The sequence below is a fragment of the Coccinella septempunctata genome, chromosome 3 (assembly GCF_907165205.1).
Source record: "Coccinella septempunctata chromosome 3, icCocSept1.1, whole genome shotgun sequence".
In the NCBI taxonomy this organism is placed as follows: domain Eukaryota; kingdom Metazoa; phylum Arthropoda; class Insecta; order Coleoptera; family Coccinellidae; genus Coccinella; species Coccinella septempunctata.
Window position 1 is genome coordinate 5440049 of NC_058191.1, and position 21612 is coordinate 5461660.

Here is a 21612-nt window from a genome sequence, read left to right on the forward strand (position 1 = left end):
TGAACCACTTATCGTGAATAGTTACGGATTCCTGTAAGCTAGAGATCACTAAAAACGTCCATGAGCTTATGAACAGTTACAGATTGGTTGCAGATGAAAGCAGAATACCACCATAAATTTCAAGTGTTCATAACTGTGTGTTCTGGAGGGGACGAAAATTTTGTTTCTTTTTCCTTTTTCTCTGTATCAGAGCTATTTTGGTCGATGACCTCATCACTTTGTTCTTTATTCTTTACTAAAAATAATAATAATGGACCTCTACAGCGTAGTTTCTATAGATTGATGCCAATTTTTCTTGAACTCGAGTTAGACAGCGAAATCAAAATACGGCAATCGAATTTTTCGTTAGTTTACAAATTGTCCTGTATAGCGTTCATTAATCATATTTTTGTTATTTATAAATCATTATAGGTCGAAAGATAATATCAGGTATCTAGATAGTTCAAAGACAAATGAGTTTCCAATATTCATAGAGCAACAAATAGGGAAAACACATTATGTTTCAGGTCATTTGAAGAAACTCTCAACTTTTTATGAATTCATTAGAGTTGAAATGGTAGTAAGGACGGGGGTTCGCGAGAGAACTGAACCGAAGGTATTAGTGATAAATTGTTTACGACATTATATACAGGGTCGTTATTCATTAAATTCCCACAGAATTATCATATATTTTTCGACTAAATTATAAATACACGGAGAACTCCTCAAAATCTGTGTATTTATTCCCCGGGTTGCCAAGAAACTTTGAAATATTTTCATGTTTTTGTCACTTCCGGTTAGTAGCTATCAACCTGGCATCCTCAATAAATAATCATAGAATTACCCATCGAATTATTTGAGATTTTTTCGTGTTTGTCAACAAAACTTTCATAGCTACTTGACCATTAACGTAAGAAGAGTGCGAAATTTTCATTTGAGCCATGTCGTACTATTCCTACTTTCATATGGAAAAAGTGTTCAAGGGTATTCACAAAAATATTTGAATTTTAATCAAGTTCAGGTTTTTCTGCAGAAAAAATACACAAATTATGTTCGATATTTTACATTAAGCATTTTCGAATGCAGACGAGAATTTGAGGTAGATATGCAATAAATATTCTTGTTCCACTATGATGATATAGGTATCGAGTATTCTAGGTTAGAATAACTTAAAGAAATATACTAAATCAATAAAGGGAGAGAAAAGAGGTCCTATAATAACACAATCTTTATGTTGTGACGACTAGTTTCGAGACTTTTCCATTACTCTCATTCTCGAGTCTCTTGAAGATACATGCTATAACTCTAAAAATCAAATGAGTCTACTACAATGAACGGTCTTTTTATCATAAAACAAATGAATAAGATGGCTTCAAATACCAAATTCCTAAGCAACGTTCTGGCCAAAATTTTCCGCCTTCTTCAGGCTGTAAATATAAAAAAATAAATAAATAAATATAAATTTTTATTGAAAAATCCTGTCACAAAAACATCGTCTTCTGTATACACACAACTCAAGGGATGACAGTTTAAAATGAGAAATAAATCTGAACAAAAAAACTAATTAAAAAATAGAAACTGGCCGCACAAACTGAATACATTACACACAAAGAAATCTCAAACAATTGAATTGCCAACAAATAAGTATTTGCTTGGAATAAAAAGATGGAATAGACAAAATCCCATCCGTTCGGTAATACAAATGTACTGAAATGGTGGGCTGGCAACTGTGAAAGCCCCATGAAATTTCACTCATTTCTTCGAAGAGCTACATGTTAAGACAGGGTCAAAAGGTAGATGAGATATCAGAAAGCAGATCATATATATTTTGATTCCTTCTCAATTTCAGGGCGTTTCTGAAAAATGACTGTTCAAAATATTTATCTATATCTTAATTTACATATGTTCGAGACAGAATGTTTTTTTTCAGTAATTTTTATTTTTTATAGGATACTCATAACAGATCGTAAAAATTAATTTCAGAGATAAGGACTTGGTGTTTTTTAAATGGACACCCTATGTTTTTCAACGCAGATTTTCAGTCGCAGATTTATCAAAAAGCATCCTGTTGTCAGTTTTTCAAAGATGTCATTGTAGCATCGAAGATATTGAGTTTTTCGACTTCATTCTTGAAATGGGAAAGGAGATTCAAATTATTTTGTGTTTATTGTTCATCTAATTATAGTCAACACATCTTTTTTAATAAATTTTATACAGGGTGGGCCATCCATAACTTTCCACCCCGAATTTTGAGCTTTGGGATGGAATAACGAAAAAACGCTCAGACAGATCAAATTTTGTTGAAAGGGGAACAAAGAAGGGTGTTCAAATGAGTTTGATATCACTACCCCTCTAGCCGCAACCCCTAACAGCTCGCCATTTTGAATAGGGAAAAGGGGTCAAGCATCTTGTTGGAAAGGCAATTCAAATTCCTGCATGAGTGTATTTTTTTCATCGCTTTATTATTATACAGAGTGACTCAGTATTCTATCAATAACTTTCACACGCTGAATTTGGATCTTTGAGATGAAAAAAACGCTCGAACGGGTCAAAAAATGAAGTCGATATCACTACCCCTCTAGCCGCTACCACATAGGAGTTTTTTTCCATCTCAAAGATCCAAATTCGGCGTGTGAAAGTTATTGATGGAATACTGAGTCACTCTGTATAATAATAGAGCGATGAAAAAAAAAATTTCCCTATACAAAAATGAGAGCTGTTAGGGGTTGCGGCTAGAGGGGTAGTGATATCAAACTCATTTGAACACCCTTCTTTGTCCCCCTTTCAACAAAATTTGACCTGTCTGAGCGTTTTTTCCATCCCAAAGCTCAAAATTCGGGGTGGAAAGTTATGGATGGCCCAGCCTGTATAACTAGGAAAAAATATCTGAAAGTTTGAATTTCAAGAATACACATAATGTGAATAGAAAATTCGAAAGAAAGGCAACATATAGGACGAAGAATCACTGAAGTACCTAAGCACAATATAGCGATCAGAAACCAGAACATGCAGCGACATATGAAGTTTTCGCTTTTCAGAAATGCTCTGTAAAATTTACAATCTGATTTCTGATATCTAATTATTTCAGAAAAATATATAGGGAGCGCTTGCAGATATTTTCTTTTTTAGTTCTCGATATGCTGAACATCGGGTTTGGTACAGCTACTCCACGCAAAAATATTATGCAAACTAATATAGTTCGAACAAGAAACCCACCCTCTTGACGTGTAATAATTGATGATGGAAAATTTGTAATGTTTGTTATGTTTCCTTTGGGATATCGAAGCATCAATATATTGATGCGCTGCAAAATATAGGTATCGAATATCTTTTCTGGAATATAATATTCCTCAGGTGGATCTGAATATATATCACGAATCATTAGCAGCTGTATCGCGTATAGTTGATAGCTTTGTTCCTCATAAAAAGGAGAGACGAGCATTGAACAGCTTCGATTACTTGGGCCCCGTAGAGGGAACCTTAATAGGGATTCTATTTTGGGAGAAGCAGTATGAGAGAAACATTAACTTTCGTTTTCAATACTCTATTGAATTTGCTTGCTCCGGACTCAATGACAAGGATCACGTCAGCTTTCGCATCATCCAACAAACATCACTAATCAAATGAGCTTTGGGAAGGACTAGATGCAATTAGGTGAAATGCAAGGTACACTCGAATCCTGTTCAGAACTAGATAGAGAACAAAAATCTTAATTGGTTGTGAGGGATAATCTTTTGATAATTCCGAAACTTGAGGCATTTTTGATGCAGTACTTTGTTCTGGAGGACTTTATGATTGCTCTTACAGGATAATCAGGATGTTGCAACCTAAGAGTGGTGGTGTAGATTATAGTGGATACTTATTGCCATTGTACCTATTTATAGAGGTTTCATGCAGAATTCTCTCAAGCCTTGTGGTCGGCTGAATTGGAATTCAAATATACTCCATCCAAGATTCGTTGGAAAAACAAATATATAGCCACAATTCTTCATTTCTGTACCGAATTTCTGATTGTAAAAAAAAGTTCAGTTGAATGTTTTTCAGTCAATATATCCACAATGGGGAATTCTCTCAATTTGGGTTATCACATTATCATATGCAAGTTTAAACTGAGTAGTTATGAGTTTCATTCATGAATGTTTCAAATGCACAGCGGAAACTATCTAAAATCATTCTTCAAATATGAGGTTTTAACATTTAAATCGCTTGGTTCCGAGTTTACGATGTGGCAACAGCGCATACAAGACAATGAAAAGAACAATGTCCGATCAGCTTGTTCATGAAATAACAGCTATTGATCTACAGGCGCGTACTTACTGGCGAGCTTCAACTGCAACCGGCCATAAAAATCCCATAAAATTTTACGACCTTCCTCGTTCGTCGCAGCCATTTTTGTCTATCTCATCAAGATAATGCATTTGTTGTCCTTTATTATCAAGGCATATTTCAGTCGATGTTGCCAGCTTGTATAATTCTCACAAAACGCTTTAAACTTTAAATACCCGTCTGTATTTTTCATTTTTAAGTGCTTAAAATATTTTTTTTTGGGAAACGATTTAAATCGTTATTTCAAAATGTGACGTTTCAATGATATTTAATAAAAAATATATCATTTTCGTCAGAAGGAGTATTCCCTATTCTTCATTTCTGTACCGAATGTCTGATGTGTAAAAAAAGTACAGTGGAACGTTTTTCAGTAACAGAGAATTCTGATATTTACAATTCATTCAATAGCAGCGTTTCGGGAATTTCATTCCCTTCCTCAGGCTTATAAATAATTATCACTTTTCATTTGAGCAATTCAACATCGTAGGTGTAAAGATAAAAACCTCTCCTCATTTCGGGGAATCAAAACACAGCGCTCACCTATTGGTTTGCAGGTTCATCAATTAGAACACAACACGGTTCTGTTTTATCCTTTCCTGGAAAAAAAATTGAACGTTTGATACTGGAAAGCCAGAGTGACACAAATTTCAGATGTTCAATTTCGAACACGTTCTTCTGATGAGTTGAATCTAAAGTTATATTACATATTGATCAGGAGTTCATATAATAGGAAGCGTGTTATTTCAAAGGAAACTTCTCTTCACAAGTTTAACCTTGCAAGATTTTATGGAATATGAGACAGGGTAAGGGTAGAGGGAATCGAGACAAACTACACTCATGTTCGTTTTGAAGTAGGGGAATATAGTCGATAACTCTCATGTCTACTAGAAATTCGATTTCCGAAGTCTTCAGTAAAAACATATTTCCTAGGTCAAAAGGATTGACAGATTATACTTACCTCGGAGATTTAGGTATCGAAGTTTTGCCGTCACAAAATATTCGAACAAATGCTGAGAAATAGATGATAGAAACAAAATTATCAGGCTAAAGCTGGAGTCTTGTCGAATTAAACGAGACAAGCTTTCAATGCTTTTATGTGTCCTTTATCAGATAATGTACAATCTGATATTGTAGAATCTGGGACAATATGTTATGATATATACACCATTCACATTTATTTTAGCAGTAGGTCAGTAGGTGGCTATGAAATAATTTTCTCAAGTTTTTGTAACTAGAACAGAGTAAGGTTGGCACTCATGAAATGCCGTTAATGTCATAACGCCGTTGCCACAACTAATATCAATTTTTATTACGAAAATGCCGAAAGTGATTGAGAAAAGAAACAGGGTTTCAGGAAATGCTATTTAGAATTCAGGTCCGCTCATTCAAATAGTTATACCCTGATATTCTAAAATCCGTAATACGTCAGACGGTTGCGAACATATTCAATGTAAGAGAATTTATATAATGTTTCATCTGAACCTAAATGACTTATATTTGAGTTGAATATTTCCACAATCAGAAAGACAATCAGAAAGATTGTGAATGAAGAGGATGACAAAGAATTTCCCTCTATTGGGAGACCCAAAGAAGTGGTGGCATTTGAGAATTTTATGTTTGAGTGAATTAATGCGAAAAGTTTACTACAGGATTTTCGATGAATGTCATCGTAAATTATGTTCCCGAAAATAGATTTTTCTATTTTTCATTTGATTTGTCCTATACATTTAAATGTCTTAAGGCACCAATAAATAACTATAATTATTATTATTATATCGATATATTAAGATGAACAGCCACAAATACGCGCAAGTTGTCCTGTTAATTGTTTATTCATGTGAAATTTTTATTAAAAGGTGAAGTGCATCTTGAAACTTCCTCCAATTCCTTTTACTTATATTGATGCAAAATGATTTCTGTTGAATAATTTAACATTCTTGTAATTATCTGTTAATTCCTTCGGAAGATACCCATTCCCAACCACTTAATCATATGCATTTCATCTTCGGGTTAATACTTTTGAAATCTACTACTGATGTAATACATTCAAACTTTAGCCAAAGAAGATAACGAACATTAACTCTCCTCAAGCTAATGCATATCATGATATTATACTGATCTCTTGTATTTTCCATGCAAATAACTGGATTTGGCATGCCTTTAATCAGTTTGTATAAACTTCAATTATGTTCGTCACATATTTTCCGAAGAGATTCGAGCTTGTGATAAAATACGTAATAACAGAAACTTTTACGTAAAACATGCAACATAGCGTTGATTCAAAACCCAAAAATGTTTTGCCAAGCGTCATAACCCCACATTTTCGTACTATACAGAGTGAAATGTGTCAAATTTCCATGGCCAACCGAGTGCTAAAATAAAAGTGAATGGAGTATATTCTTGACACTCTGTATACAAGGGCCTCATTGTTAACATATTTTTGGTCAAGTCAGCATTTTCCAAAACAATATACAGGGTGTCCCGGAAAGTGTGGGAAATCTCTCGGATTCAGATAGAACATAAAAAATGAAGATGACAAGTTCCCATAATTTTTTTTCCTAGCGGCCCTCCCTACGAAGATACGACCTCCTAAATGACGCCACTAGAAATTCATTTAAAATTTTTTTTTCTTATTGTTGTATAACACAAAATAAATCTTTTTGTTTCTTCAATAACTTTCACATCACCCTTTTTTGCAGACAAAAACTAGACTTCATGTTATTTTTAATAGAAATAGAAAATTTTTTACTTCTTTCATTATTTTTTTTTTCGAAAACGGTTCATTTTATCGACACTGAACAAAAGTGCCTTTTCTTTAGCTTAATGTTCAAGGTATCCAAATTTGTTTTTTTTTAGCATCTCATCATACAGGGTGTTAAAAATGTAAGCATTAAAATGTACAATCCAGTCCGCCCCTGGTAAACTGAACAAGCTAATTGAAATTTGAGTGCGGTGATATAAGATGTCCTTACTACTTTCAATCATATCAAATTTTCATCAAATTATATCGAGTAGTTTGAAACTTATTCCACTACAATGGATTTCCAGTGGCGTCATTTAGGAGGTCGTATCTTCGTAGGGAGGGCCGCTAGGAAAAAAATTATGGGAACTTGTCATCTTCATTTTTTATGTTCTATCTGAATCCGAGAAATTTCCCACATTTTCCGGGACACCCTGTATAAGTAGCACCATGACGCTCTCAGTTCAGTTCAGATCGTACCGTTCAGATTGATTCTTCATTCATATCGCATAGTTCAAATTGATTTTCGTATTATTCAGATCTATTGATCTATTTTATATCTTGTGCCTTCCAAATAAATTAATTAAAAATAACAGTGTGTTATCCTTCGTAAAGTGACAATCTGATAGTGTTCATAACTAAAGGTTTTACGGAGCTTTACCTCAATAAAGCTGCCATGGTGACAGCGACCCTGCTTTCTGTTAGTTTTTAAAAACTAAGTTTGTTCCGAAAGGAATACAACAATATTATACCGATTGAATCGGGCAAATTGAATGCAACCAGATGAATATTGGCTCGACCGAAAATTCAATATGACCTTGATATGGCATGGGCTTGACCAGAAAAAAATATATCATCATATTTTTCCAACTCAATCTGTTTCATATTCCATGAAAACATCGATGTAGCGGAATGGTGCTTATGGAAGTCATTAGAGGCAACATCAAAGATACAGAAATGTTTATGTTTGTAGAAGGAACACATATATGCATAAATAAACATCTCGCGAGTTCTCAATATTACGCGGATGAATTTATAATTCATTCAATTATTCAAATAAACCTGCCATAGACATTGATTCTCGAAAGGAAAGATCCTCGACGTTCGAGAAGAAAGAAAACTATTCGATATTCCAAAATATAACTTCACGAAAACAAAATTCAAGGACGATTGAGCGAAATCGACTCCATTTATTTCGAGCTATAAGATAACAGAAATAATTCACTCCTCAGACTAAACAACGAATTGGGAATAGATGATTAGATACGAGCGATCAGCTAATTCAGGCTGTTATAGCGTATTTTGTTTATGAATCTGGGTGGGAGTGCATTGATTTGCGGGCGATGATTCTATATCGTGATTCAAGTTTAAGTTATTGTTTTGACGGAATTAGATACTTGAAAAAAGCGTATCCTGTTTATTCGCTGCACTAACCAATAATTCTTGTGGTAGGTATATATCGAATTTCATTTTGATATAGTTGTGAAAAACTGATTTCAGAGTTGTTTTCCACGAATGAAACTGCCTAAATTGAGCGTAAGTTGATCGACAAAGATAAGGCAGTAATAAGCTCGTATCGGGATAGTGTAAATAAAAAATATAATGGATTCATTCACAGGGAAATCGATATCAATCGATCACTTGCGTAATTGTTTATGTTTATCGTTTGCTATGGCTGCTTCGGCTTATTATTTCCAGTAATGAACCTTCGGTAGGAAATGGTTTTTTCCTGACAAATGTCGAAAGTGCTTGCGGTAAAGACACTTTACACATGAGTTGAGAACATCAGACAACATCATTTTGTCTACCAATTTTTTCTCCATTTACCTTCTTTCACTTTCCAGCACCAATGCGGAAAAAATCGTTTTCGGGACTGAAATGATAGTCCAATAGAATAAGCATATATTTATGGAAAAATTGCAACCAAAACATTTATTGCAGGAATAGCTTCATATACAGAATGAGTCAAAAATGTGTACCGAGCTTTCTAAGAGTAATAGTACATTGAAAAAAAAGTATAGTTTGATATATCAACTCATGGCCAAAATGCATATTAAGGGAGATATAATTAATAAAATTAAAAAAATTTCTCCGCTTAACTTTTAAAAGGTGAATGCCACCGATTGAAATTTTGTGCTGAAACACTCCTCAAGTGGGCACATTTCGCCTCCCTCTTAATGCACAACTCCGCAGAAGGGGAATACCTATAGGATAATTATATGAAGATATACTTATATGAAGTTATTCCTGCGATATAATCTTGCAAATCTATTCAAAGATAAGAAGTTCCCACAAAACTACAGACCGATAAGTCTACTGTCGGCGTTAGGAAAAGTAGTAGAAAGAATTATAGCCACGAGGCTAAATGAGGAAACCGAAAATCTGAAACTAATTCCACCAGAACAGTTCGGATTCAGAAGAGAGCATTCAACAGAGAGCATTTAACAGAGCAACAATTATTAAGGCTCACAGCCCACGTACCACAAGCTCACGACAACTGCACGACTCGACAATATTTCCGTTTTTCCCTTTTTTTCCTGCCTTATCTTTGAGTCGAATAGTTGAAAATTTGTACCAAAGATGATCAGTATTCTCTGTATGAACATCTTGTTAACACGAAAACTGTCGGGTGTAATTAGATTGCCGACAACGCCTCATCGAATTCGACATCGATAAGTTGTCGAAAGATTGTCGATCGATCGTGGTACCATTGCTGAATACATTACAGAGGGATTCCAAAATAAACAAGCTACAGGTCTTGTTTTACTAGACGTCGCCAGAGCATTTGACAGAGTATGGCATGAAGGATTAATATATAAGATGAGATGTGCTGGACATTCGATCAAAATATGCAAGTTGATCAGGAATTATCTCAAAAATAGAAGATTTTACGTGAAAGTGGAAGGAGAATGCTCCACAACAACAGATTAGAGGCTGTAGTACCCCAAGGGTCAGTACTTAGGCCACTTCTGTACTACATATACATTCACGATATTCCGAAGAATCCAAGAACCATGCTAACGTTATATGCTGCCGACGCAGGCATAGCAACACGACACCGCAACCCAGAAGTAATAGAACTTCTAATCGTTTCTACAAGAAACGATTGACGAAACAAATGACTGGTACATAAAGTGGAAAATCAAGCTCAATGGACAAAAGAGCCAAGCAATATTACTACAGACGAGAATACTGCGACCCACAAGGAATCTAGAAGTTGGCGGCGAAGAAATCGACTGGAAAAATGATGCCAAATATTCAGGCATAACGCTCGACAAAGGACTTACTTGGAAAAGTCATATCAAACAAGCAATCGACAAAACGAAAGCAGCGATGAATAGACTCTATCCTCTGATAGGAAGAAGAAGCCACATGTCGAAAGAGACAAAATTGAAGATAATCAAAGCCGTTGCTAGGCCTCAACTGACTTATGGATCAGTTGCCTGGGGTTTCGCGGCAAAGAGCCATGTCAAAAGAATTCAGGCCACTGAAAACAAGCTGCTACGATGTGCAATAGATGTACCTTGGTTTGTCAGGAATAGACAGATTTATTGGGACCTAAAATGGAAAACCATAACGGAATTCATGAACAGAAAAGCAGAGAAATTATTCGAAACCACGAAAAACCATCCGAATCAAGAACTCAGGAGAGTAGTGGACTACGACCCAGAAAAAGACGAAAGGGTAATGCGAATTTACCGAAGGAGACCAAGAGATCAATTAAACAGAGATTAAAATAAGAACAGAAACTCATTGAGAAATCCAATAAAGTGTTATCCAATAGAGGATAAACACATAAATCCCAGCACGATAGTGTGCGAGAAGAAAACCTACTAACGTCCAGTTTCATAATCAAATTCAAAGTCACTTTAAGCTTTGAATTTGATGGTAGGTATAGGTGGACTGTATTATAGATTTGTTGAGCACTGATTTTAAATTTATTTATTTACAGAAAAGCAAGAAATTTTATAGATATTGATACATATGTGAATATATCGTCACGCTTGTGATGGTGTTGCGTGGGTGAATGTTAACTCGACGACTGTCTCTGGTATTTATGTCTTTTCGTTGGATCTGGTCTTTTTCCATCATCAAGTCTTATTGGGGCGGGAAATACCATGGTTGTTGCTAGGGGACGAAAGATCTCTGGAGCGGCGGGAACAAGCTTCCTTTACTGTCATTTTTAGTAGGGTTAAAGGAAGCTTTAAAATTGAAGCGACTTTAGGTTTGATTATGAAACCGGCCGTAAGAGATGAACGGTTTTTAGACGAATGCCCGGAACCAATATTCAAGAAGCAGTTAAGTGTTTTTAGTGGGTCTCGAGCTCAGGAGAGTGAGAATCCCCACACTTGTTCCCCCTCAGGAGAGGGTGGTTCTTCTGACTTGCAGATTTTCCCCTGCTACACCAAAAAAAAAGATAAAATTTTGGGTTGCACATCTTTCATAATCGATCCATTTCAGATTGTAACACTACTTTTTTGGTGATGAAAGCTTCCATAGTGCGTTAAGAGTATAAACAGGGATAATAAAATAAAAACAAAAAACACACTTCTTTCAAAGTTATACTCTTTGGCGATCGATTTCGGTTGTCAAACCATCATCAGGCCAGCTGAAAAGTATATACGTGTTTTCTCAAAATTTCATCACATAAATTCATGTAGGTATTGTAGTAAGAATGTGCAATTTTACCGTCAATGAGGTAGTCTCTTTCATAAATATCATTAGATTTTTGATAATAAACAATGTGGAAAAATGTTCTTGTTGAATTTCTTCTGGTCGGTATGCGGTGAAATCAATTATTTGATACGTAGTTTAAATGAAAGTGTAAGTTATTTCGAGTTTTCATCTGTCACGTTTCTAATGTTAGGGGGTATGTTAGGGAAATTAATCATCTTTATTAGGCTGCCCTCTCTAAGGTTGAAATCTGATAGTTCGTTTAATAAATGTCGATTATCTCTGTTCTTTAAAATCTCAAATTGTTTTAGTGTTGTTAGATTATAAAAATTATAACCTTTATGTAATATCCTCAAGTTATCAAATTCTATGTTATGTTTACATTCGTTTATATGGCATCCTAATGCTGACTTGGGGTGATTTCTACTGTGTTCGTCGAAACGTTTTTTCATATTAGGGGTAGGCATGCCGATGTAAAAGGCAGGACAGCTTGAACAATTTATCTGATATACTTCACTTTCCTCCTCTTGTTTAGTTTTGGTTTTGTTGTTGACTAATAGGTTATCGATTGTTTTATGTCGTTTGTTTATCAATGTGTAGTCGTATTTCGTAATATTTCGTTATATATTTTCGTGTAAGCCTTTATAATATGGTATTGTTAAATAGAGTCTTTTTTTTGTGACATGAAGGTAGATTTTCTTCATTGTTATTTTTCTTTTTATTGTGTTTTACACTTGGTCGATGTATTCTTTAGTGTATAGGTTATTTGTGCCTAGTTGATATATTATACTCATTTCTTTTTTGTAATTTTCGGGGGATAAGGGAACATTAAGAATTCTATGAAACAAAAAATTGAAGGCGGCTCTTTTCATCGATGGTGCATGATAAGAGTGATATGGGATAATATTGTCAGATTATGTAGGTTTTCTATAAATTTCAAAAGAGAACTTATTGTTTATGTCAAGAGAAATCGTCAGGTCGAGGAAGTTCATGATATTCGATATTGAATGTTCTAGGGTGAACTTTATTTTAAATAAAATAAAGTTAAATAAAGTTCACCCTAGAACATTCAATATCGAATACCATGAACTTCCTCGACCTGAACATTTTTCCACATTGTTTATGATCAAAAATCTAAGGATATTTATGAAAGAGACTACCTCATTGACGGTAAAAATTGCACATTCTTACTACAATACCTACATGAATTTATGTGATGAAATTTTGAGAAAACACGTATATACTTTTCAGCTGGCCTGATGATAATTTAACAACCGAAATCGATCGCCAAAGAGTATAACTTTGAAAGAAATGTGTTTTTTGTTTTTATTTTATTATCCCTGTTGTAACACTATCGTACGAGTGCGGTGAAGAAAAAACTGAATGAGACGTCAAACAGAAAGGCCTGTGCAGTTTTCCAATACAGCAATCATTAATAGGCGGTATCAGTGTGAACCAGATCCGGTTATTGATTTCGCAAAGATCACAGGGATACATAAATCGATCTGAACAGGTAGTCTCGACTAGGGGCATCTAATGAACGAAGTATAATTTTGTCGCATCAGATTTCAGAACGTGTTTTTTATCGGATAGACAGTTGTCTCTTCCAGTCTAGTTGAATCGTTTTTAAAAGATTAGTAGTAATCTTTATACAATGGAGGTGTGGTGACAATTTATCTTCGGTCATGATTCAATGAATGTTCCAAAGAACGAGGGAGCAAAAATCATCCATCGGTAATATAGAAAAACCCTAGGACTGACACTTATTTCTTCGCATCCCAACATGTAACTGACTGTAGTGATCAAACAATTTCAACTTTGGCACTTCGGAAGTTGAATTCAAAGGTGAACTCCAACCTGGTCTCCCTGATTAAGTTCTAAAATTAGGTACATGCATTGTGTTGAATTTCTAACTACTTGTAATTTGCATCTAAGTATGTATATTAATTTTCGTATGAGAGAAATTAAATGATGAACTATTATTTTGTTCTTGTTCGTGTGTTATTCGTTATTAAAATGGAAATAGGAATTTCAATAGAATTCAACTTATCACTTTCAAAGTGATTCATTAGTTTCCGATGTACACTGCTCAAAATCTGAAGTGGAAGAGAAAACTAACTCTTTGCACTTGAATCACATTTTCAGTATTGCTCTACAGGTTGGGCAAAAATGGAACTGAATCGCAACTGGAGTGCATCACTTTAGGAAAATTCCTGAACCTGAATTCAGATGAATATAAATTCTGAAAATTTTACAATAAGTAGAATCTATAAAATATACTAGTATGAGTGTAGGCGAATTCTTGTTATAAACATCCCCCAACGATACCAGGGAATCGAAACTTGTACACTATGTACGTGACAGTATTTAAATGAGGATATAGTACATATTTCAGGAGAATCACCTACCACCCTTTGAATAATGGGATGGAAATCATTCGTACGAAATGTTTGATGTGTAGGATTGAGTTACACCAAATGTACAAAATGCTTGGGATCTGTTAACAAGAGAAGACTTCTTGAACATTTGAAGTTTCTATTTCATAGCTCTTATACTTCATGTAGGTAATATTGATATCCTTATCATTGGATAACGCTGGACTTTCATCAAAATGTTAAGAAGAGCTGTAAGTGAATATGTGATCTAGTATTAAGTACCTACACAAACAACAACATAAACTGAAACTTCTACCCCCAACCACTCAAGCCAGGGAAGGGGAGTTTATATGAAACTTCCGCAAATTCTAATTTTAGAGGTCTGAAAATTTATTTGGGGACTGCTCGTTATGAATGATAAAATACAAATAAGTAACAACAACAAGACAAATCGCATCGGCTCTATAGCCGATTTGTTTTCTTGAATGAATACTGTAAGTAAAAAGGCCACAGGCGGATATCACGTCACATGAACTCACGTGTTTTCATGTTGCGTCTAAAGAGTGTGGTAAAAATTCAGCCCTTGTATTTCAATGGGTAATCAATTGTCTAGACTCTAGAGTAGTCTAGAGTATAGACACACTGATGTAACTGAAGGTAGGACTTTTAGGCATGAAATTATAATACTTCGAAGCATTCTGCACATGAGCTGACGTGACGTCTCAGCACGAGACATCATCATGCGCCAGTGAATGAGAAGTGGCTCCGCTTTTGAAAGTAAACAATTCGAAGCCACCACAAAAATAATTTGCTTTTCAAAGGCATGCAATGTTCCTTTGGAACATTGGTTAGAATTTCAATAAAAATGTGATATTTTAGATAAAACGACTGCCGTCTGGTGATCCTGCTCTCCAGGCAATAGGACCAAGCATTCCCATCCATTGGATGCATTTATCTATGGCAATGCTTGTTTTAGGAAAGAATCTAGAGCAGAATTTCATTTTTCATTTCATTTATTTATTTTAGAAAGGTAACATATAATATACAGAGTAATATATTTGTAAGAAAAGACTGTCAATTAAACCTAGGGTTTGTGCCTGACAGTCTGAGGAAATAGTAAAAAAAAATCAATTCAAACAAATTAGACATGAGCTCCTAAATTTTTCGACAAGTATTAAGTTTATTCATTTTCCCTTTATTTAATTTTTTTTTTTTTTTTTCGACCATTTCTAACTAATTTCTAATTTTTTTCCAACAGAGAGTGACCGAAAGAAGAGCCATCCTAAATTGAAAAAATAAAACTTCTTATACTTTTTATAAAGTATTTTAGGCTATTTGCTTGCCTCGAATCCTTTGATATTGTGTTGTACAAACGTATACCAATACAATGAGCATGCATCTGCGCGAAAGTTCTCCGTGATCTCGGGATCTGCAGCTGTCCCCTGATTTGACCTCTGGTGGAATAAGAATGTTCATATCCATCCAGTTGAGAAATATTTTTATGAACCATTATCAGAGCACTCTTATAGAATAATTGCTTCAAAGTGAAAACCCGAGCCTCAGAGAAAAGCAATTCGGATGAAAATAAGCGATCCTTCTTCATTATAATCTTCAAAATGAACTTTTGTAGTATTTCCAAATTTACAAGATGAGACGTGTATGCTGCGCCCCATCCAACAATTCCGTACTCCAACACCGATTGTACAAGGGCGTAATAAACCGAGAACAAAGTCTTGCGTGGCAATATATTAACCAGTAATTTAAATTTGGGAATCGAGCATCTGATTACTTTCAACAAATATTTAATATGTTCTTTCCATCGAAGAAGTTGATCTATATGTATACCCAAATATTTTATGGAATCAGTCATTTCAATGAACGACTCGCAGTCACAGCTATCAGTGGAATGGTCCTTATCATGAACAACTATAAATTTCTTTAAGTTCGAAGTGGCAGCCTCCGTCAACGCGAAAGTTATAAATTTTGTTTTTTGTGGATTAATTGTCAGTATCAATTTCCTCATTTCAGATACCACGAAATTCAAACCCTCCTCCGTCCGTCTATACACAGTCTCCCACGTATCATCCATAAATAAAATGACCGTGTCATCAGCATAGGCAATGATTCTGAAATTTGAATTCTGTTGAACATTTAGCAGGTCATTTAGATAGATATTAAACAGTAACGGCCCCAAAACCGTACCCTGGGGAACGCCATAATCAATCAATTGCTCACTACTGCTCACTCCATTTATCACTACAAATTGAGTTCGATCCTCAAGATAAGATTCGAAAAGAGCAGCAACATTTCCCCTGACCCCATAGCTTTCTAGCTTCTCCAACAAAATTTTATGGGAAACTGTGTCGAATGCCTTCTTCAGGTCTAAGAACACACCAATCACTTTTTTGCCTTTATCAATAGCCTCATATATAGTTTTAGTTACCTCAAATATGGCATCACTAGTACTTCGTCCAGCTCTGAAACCGTACTGGTTATCTGCTAGTATATTATGTTTGTTCATGAATTCAGTAAGCCTAGTTTTGAGGCATTTCTCGAAAATTTTCGCTATATTGCTTATAATGGCTATAGGGCGGTAGTTTCCGATATCAGTCCTACAACCAGATTTATAAATTGGTGAGATCATACTTCTTTTGAATAATGTGGGAAATTTACCCCTTTGCATTGACAGATTGAAAACGTATTCAAGCGGCCTCGAAATTTCTGAAGCGATTTGTTTTAGAGTATTTGCCCGCACTAAGTCCGGCCCTGGAGCTGTATTATTTTTTAGCATAACAATTTGATTGATTATCTCTTGTTCTGTTATTGGCGATAGAAACATTGAATCCTTTATCTTGGGCGTCCTGGTGTCTCGTGATAACTCGGGAGTTTGGGTCTTTATTTTTTCAGCCATTTCTTTACCGATATTGCAGAAATAAGAATTCATCTGATCCGCAATTTTATGGTTGTCAGTGATTTCACTCTCGTTCCATTTAATTTTTGTTATTTTTGTACGCTCTTTAATCTTTCTACCAGTTACTTCATTCACCACCTTCCATACCTTTCCCAGATTCCCTGAGCTTTCATCTATTTTATTTCTATAGTAATGGATTTTAGCATTTCTTATTAAATTATTTAAAATATTTCTGTATTTTCGGAGATTTTCTTTAATTTCTAGATTCTCCGAATTTTTTTTAAATTCAAGGTATAGAATATTTATGAAAATTCATCTCATGGTATGACCTTCACTATTGCAATGTGTTGAAGTATTCTATGGCCACTTTATTCGTAGAATAATGTATATGAGACTCAACAGTTATTATTTCACTTTTATGCTGATTCAGCCTTCAAGATGTGAGAAATATATCGACAAATATATATTTTTGAAAAGCTATTTTTTTAAATGACATGAGATCAAAGAAAGAATGCATTCGATTTCAAAAAACTAAGTTGTTTTTTTTCCACCCTTAGTACAGAAGTTAAAAAAAATTCAATATAGTATCGTATTCTCAGTGAACAAGTGCCTGTAGAAAGTTTTTATTGTTTTCAGATATTAAATAAAATAAAGAAATTATTTGACAAAATATAAAAGTTTGGTTTTGTGACTTCAATACAAATGAAGATAACGCGAAACGGTTTCCAGTTATAGACTTTTCACGAAAATCGAGCCCAGGACTCCTTTCAATAAGAATTAATTCAGATACATACCACCGATATGAATATCGACAGGTGTTACGATCTGAATGAGCTAGCCAAGTTGCCATCGTCAGGGCCACCAAATAGAGTGCATATAGTTTTTGTCATAGATCCACTATTCAAGTTATTAAAATCTTAGAATGTAACGTGCGTTCAAAAAAATTCGTCGTCAAGTAGGCTATGAAATTTTTAACGTCGATATTTCGTGTCTAAACATAATTCTTAGCTTTTGCTGTACTATTTTTCAGGTGAACTGTCAAGTTAGAAGTTCTCATTTTGGATTATTGTTGAATTTAAATTATCAGGACATTGTAAATATGGTTTTTACAGACGTGTAAAAAGCATTTATTATTGAATCCTACTTGAAAATTTGGGAGAAAATAGAAGGAGAGTGAAAATATTCTTTTATGTTCCAGCGACATTTCCAATGTTGCTGAAAGAATCAATCTTTCTAAAGTACTGTTTTGCAATGCGTTGACGGAACAGGTATGTTCAAACAAAAAAAAGTAGTGGTTGACCAAAGAAGAAAACCTCGGAGTTATTCAGCAATAATGAAAATATGATGACGGAAGCTCCACGAACCTTTGTTCGGGGTTTATCTCAAGTGGCTGGAGTATCTGTTGGCATATTTTATGCCACACGATTTTGAATGAAAGACATCAGTTTGTTTTCATAATGATTGACAGGTTATCAGAAAATTGAAAAGATTGATTACCTATCCTTGTAGCATCAAAAAAAAATAGGAGTTCGGTATGCATCAGTCAATGGAAAAATGTGGGACCTATTTTCTTTTATGGAACTTTAACAGTAGAACGTTATGAATAAGGAGAAAGCATCATGCCTTTTTAGAGCTAAATTGTTCAATATTTATTTTCATGTAATTCAGTTCTTTGATTTATTCATGGATTTTAGTAACGAACAAATCAATTTAATATTTATAGAGAATTAATAAACATATTGAGATTCTAACTATGCTTTATTCATATTGCTGAAATAAGTAGAACCCTTTAAAAAAAAAGCATTACACCACGATCAGTCCAAGATTCATATCTCTTACGTATGAAAATAGTGGACATCGGTTACAATTTTGACCAAGAATTTTTCTAACCGCCTCAGATTGTTTGGGCGAAATTAACTTTTCCTTAAAAGTGCGTTTCCACTTTCCATACAAAATTACGATGTATAGGTTAACGTGATCATTGTTTACATACAAGATTAAAAAAATATTGCAATTTCAGAGAAGCATTGGTACTACCAAGTAGCACTTAATAGTAGTTGAGGTGTTCTTTGACAAAACCATAAATGTCACAATAAAACCATAAAAAACTACCAAAGAGTGACAAAATTCTCCTTGAGAATACAATATAAATTTTGAGGCATCACTTGAATTTGATAGCCCGGGCTTCTATAAAGATTATTATATGATGAAGGCAACCGAAAGGCACAAATACAATCTAATAAAAATACGTTTCCATTGTTAGTATTCTGTAGAATATTCAAAAGGGTGGCAAGCGTTTCTGAACACTTAAATTGTTCACGAGCATTGCCGTGACACGTACTAACGATTTCATTAAACTAACCTGAAATCTGAAGTCAAATTGACTACGCATCTGTCACAAGTATCAATTCAGGGATCAACTGCCAGAGTTGACACCAATTAACCTGATGTCAACTGGAATCCAATTCATATCGCCTACCCGTGCGATAAACTTCAGTTAAAATCATCCATCAAATCTACCTGGTCCGGTTCGGTTGTTTTCCGCACTCCATTCCGGGAAATACGATGCAGTTTTCCCCGATCCTCGTTGTGATGGCGACCGCTATACGGGTCCTGAATGCTAAAATATGTCCCGGTATGGATATAAGGAACTTTCCCAGTGAACTAGAGAAATTAACGGATTGTGTTATCGTCAACGGGAGCCTCCATATCGTGTTGTTGGATCACTACATGGTCGAGGATTATGTCGGATATAGTTTTCCGAAGTTGAAAGAGATTTCCGAGCACTTGTTACTGTTCAGGCTGAAAGGCATCACCTCTTTGGAGTCGCTCTTTCCCAATCTGCAATTTATTAGGGGTAGGACTTTGTTCAAAGAAGGTATCTACATGGATGCTTTGATTATTCACGATATGCCTGATTTATTGGAGGTAATTGAAAAATTTACGACGATATATTGAAAATATCTTAGCCTACTATAGAACAAAACGAAATTTCAATGTCAAAATATTTTATTACTCAACATATTCTCCTCTTAATTGGATACATTCATTATAGCGAACCTGCAACGTCAATAGACCTTTCAGAAAAAATGTTTCTTCTTGCTCTGCAAACCAGACCTCCACAGCTTTTATTACCTCCTCGTTGGGAGAAAATTTACTACCATTTCTACTTTTTTTCAGTTGAGGAAAGAGATGATGGTGCCAAATCTGGTGAATGAGAGGGGTTTTCTAGTAATTCAAACTCTAAATCACGAATTTTTCCCGTAGAGTGGTCAGTAATGTCGAATAGTAATCTCCGGTTATTGTTCTACCCTTATCCAAAAAATCAATCATGATTACTCCATAGCAATCCCAAAAAACTGAAGCAAGAATTTTCCAGCAGATTTTTGGACCCGAAACTTCCTAGGTCTTGGAAAACCAGAGTGTCGCCATTCTATCGATTGTTGCTTTGTTTCTGGATCGTAGAAATGTACCCAAGTCTCATCCATAGTAACAATTCTGTTTAAGAAGTCAACATCGTTTTCAAATCGAGCACAGATCGAACGAGATGCTTCTACCCTTGCACGCTTTTGGTCAACATTCAAAAATTTTTCTCATGTCCAAATTGACGTGAACTATATGATGAACGCGTTCGTATGAAATATTCAGTGCTTCAGATATCCGTTTCAGCCCAATTCGACGGTCTGATAAAACCATGTCATGAACTGCATCGATATTATCGGGGAGTGACACAGAAACTGGCCTTCCCGATCGGTCATCATCTTCAATCGAAAATTTACCTCTTTTGAAGCTTGCAGTCCAATTTTTCACGGTCGCATACGAAGGACATTGACCACCAAGGGTTCTTTCTTTTAGTTTATTGCGTTACTCTAGTTTACTTTTTTGCCCTCAAACTTCACATTGTCACTTCTAATGAGTTATTGTTCGTTGCTATGGTAACGCAATAACTATAACTTCGAGTATAACTTCGACATTTCTTTGGTGATGCTGCATTTTCACCTCGAGATTCAAAGTATTGTGTCTTATCTGTAAACCACTGACGCAAGGTATGTTTTTTCAATCCCGTCTTTTTGTAAAAAATGTGAATACAGGAAAGTCAAAAAATTTTTGGCCACTTTGCGGATATGGTGCTATGCTATGAAAATATCGCCATTTATTGTAGTTGGGGAGGCCATGATGCTGAATCCGGATTTACTCGAGCGTCTTGGAGACCTAGTAGATTCTGAGGATTAGATGGTAGTAAGAAAAAAAAGGTTCTATGATGTATGCACTTTCAGCGGTGGGGAGAGCGTCAGCAGGTTCTCGAAGATGTAAAATCGTCAGGTGTACATACTCGATCGTGTCAGAGTAAGATATTGTAATGCCCTATGTGTCTTTGATAACAAATTCATTTTAACCTGACAGTTTGCGTCGTGAGACTTCTACAAGAAATATTCAAAATGATTTTCATTTGCTTCAAGACCGTCAAGACACCTTCAGTAGAGTTTTCAAGAATCTAACGTGACCAATGGTAGCGACAGAGGTCGTACACTGACAACCATCATACTCATAGAAATTTCATTTCCGCAACCATAAGGTTTTCGAATAATAACCTGACACATCGTTAG

General features: G+C 35.0%; 1 protein-coding gene across 1 annotated transcript in view; it reads left to right on the forward strand.

Moving 5' to 3' along the window:
• Nucleotides 1-21612, forward strand: part of LOC123310475 (insulin-like peptide receptor) — a 137678-nt gene that overhangs the window by 28645 nt on the left and 87421 nt on the right. The window lies entirely within an intron of this gene.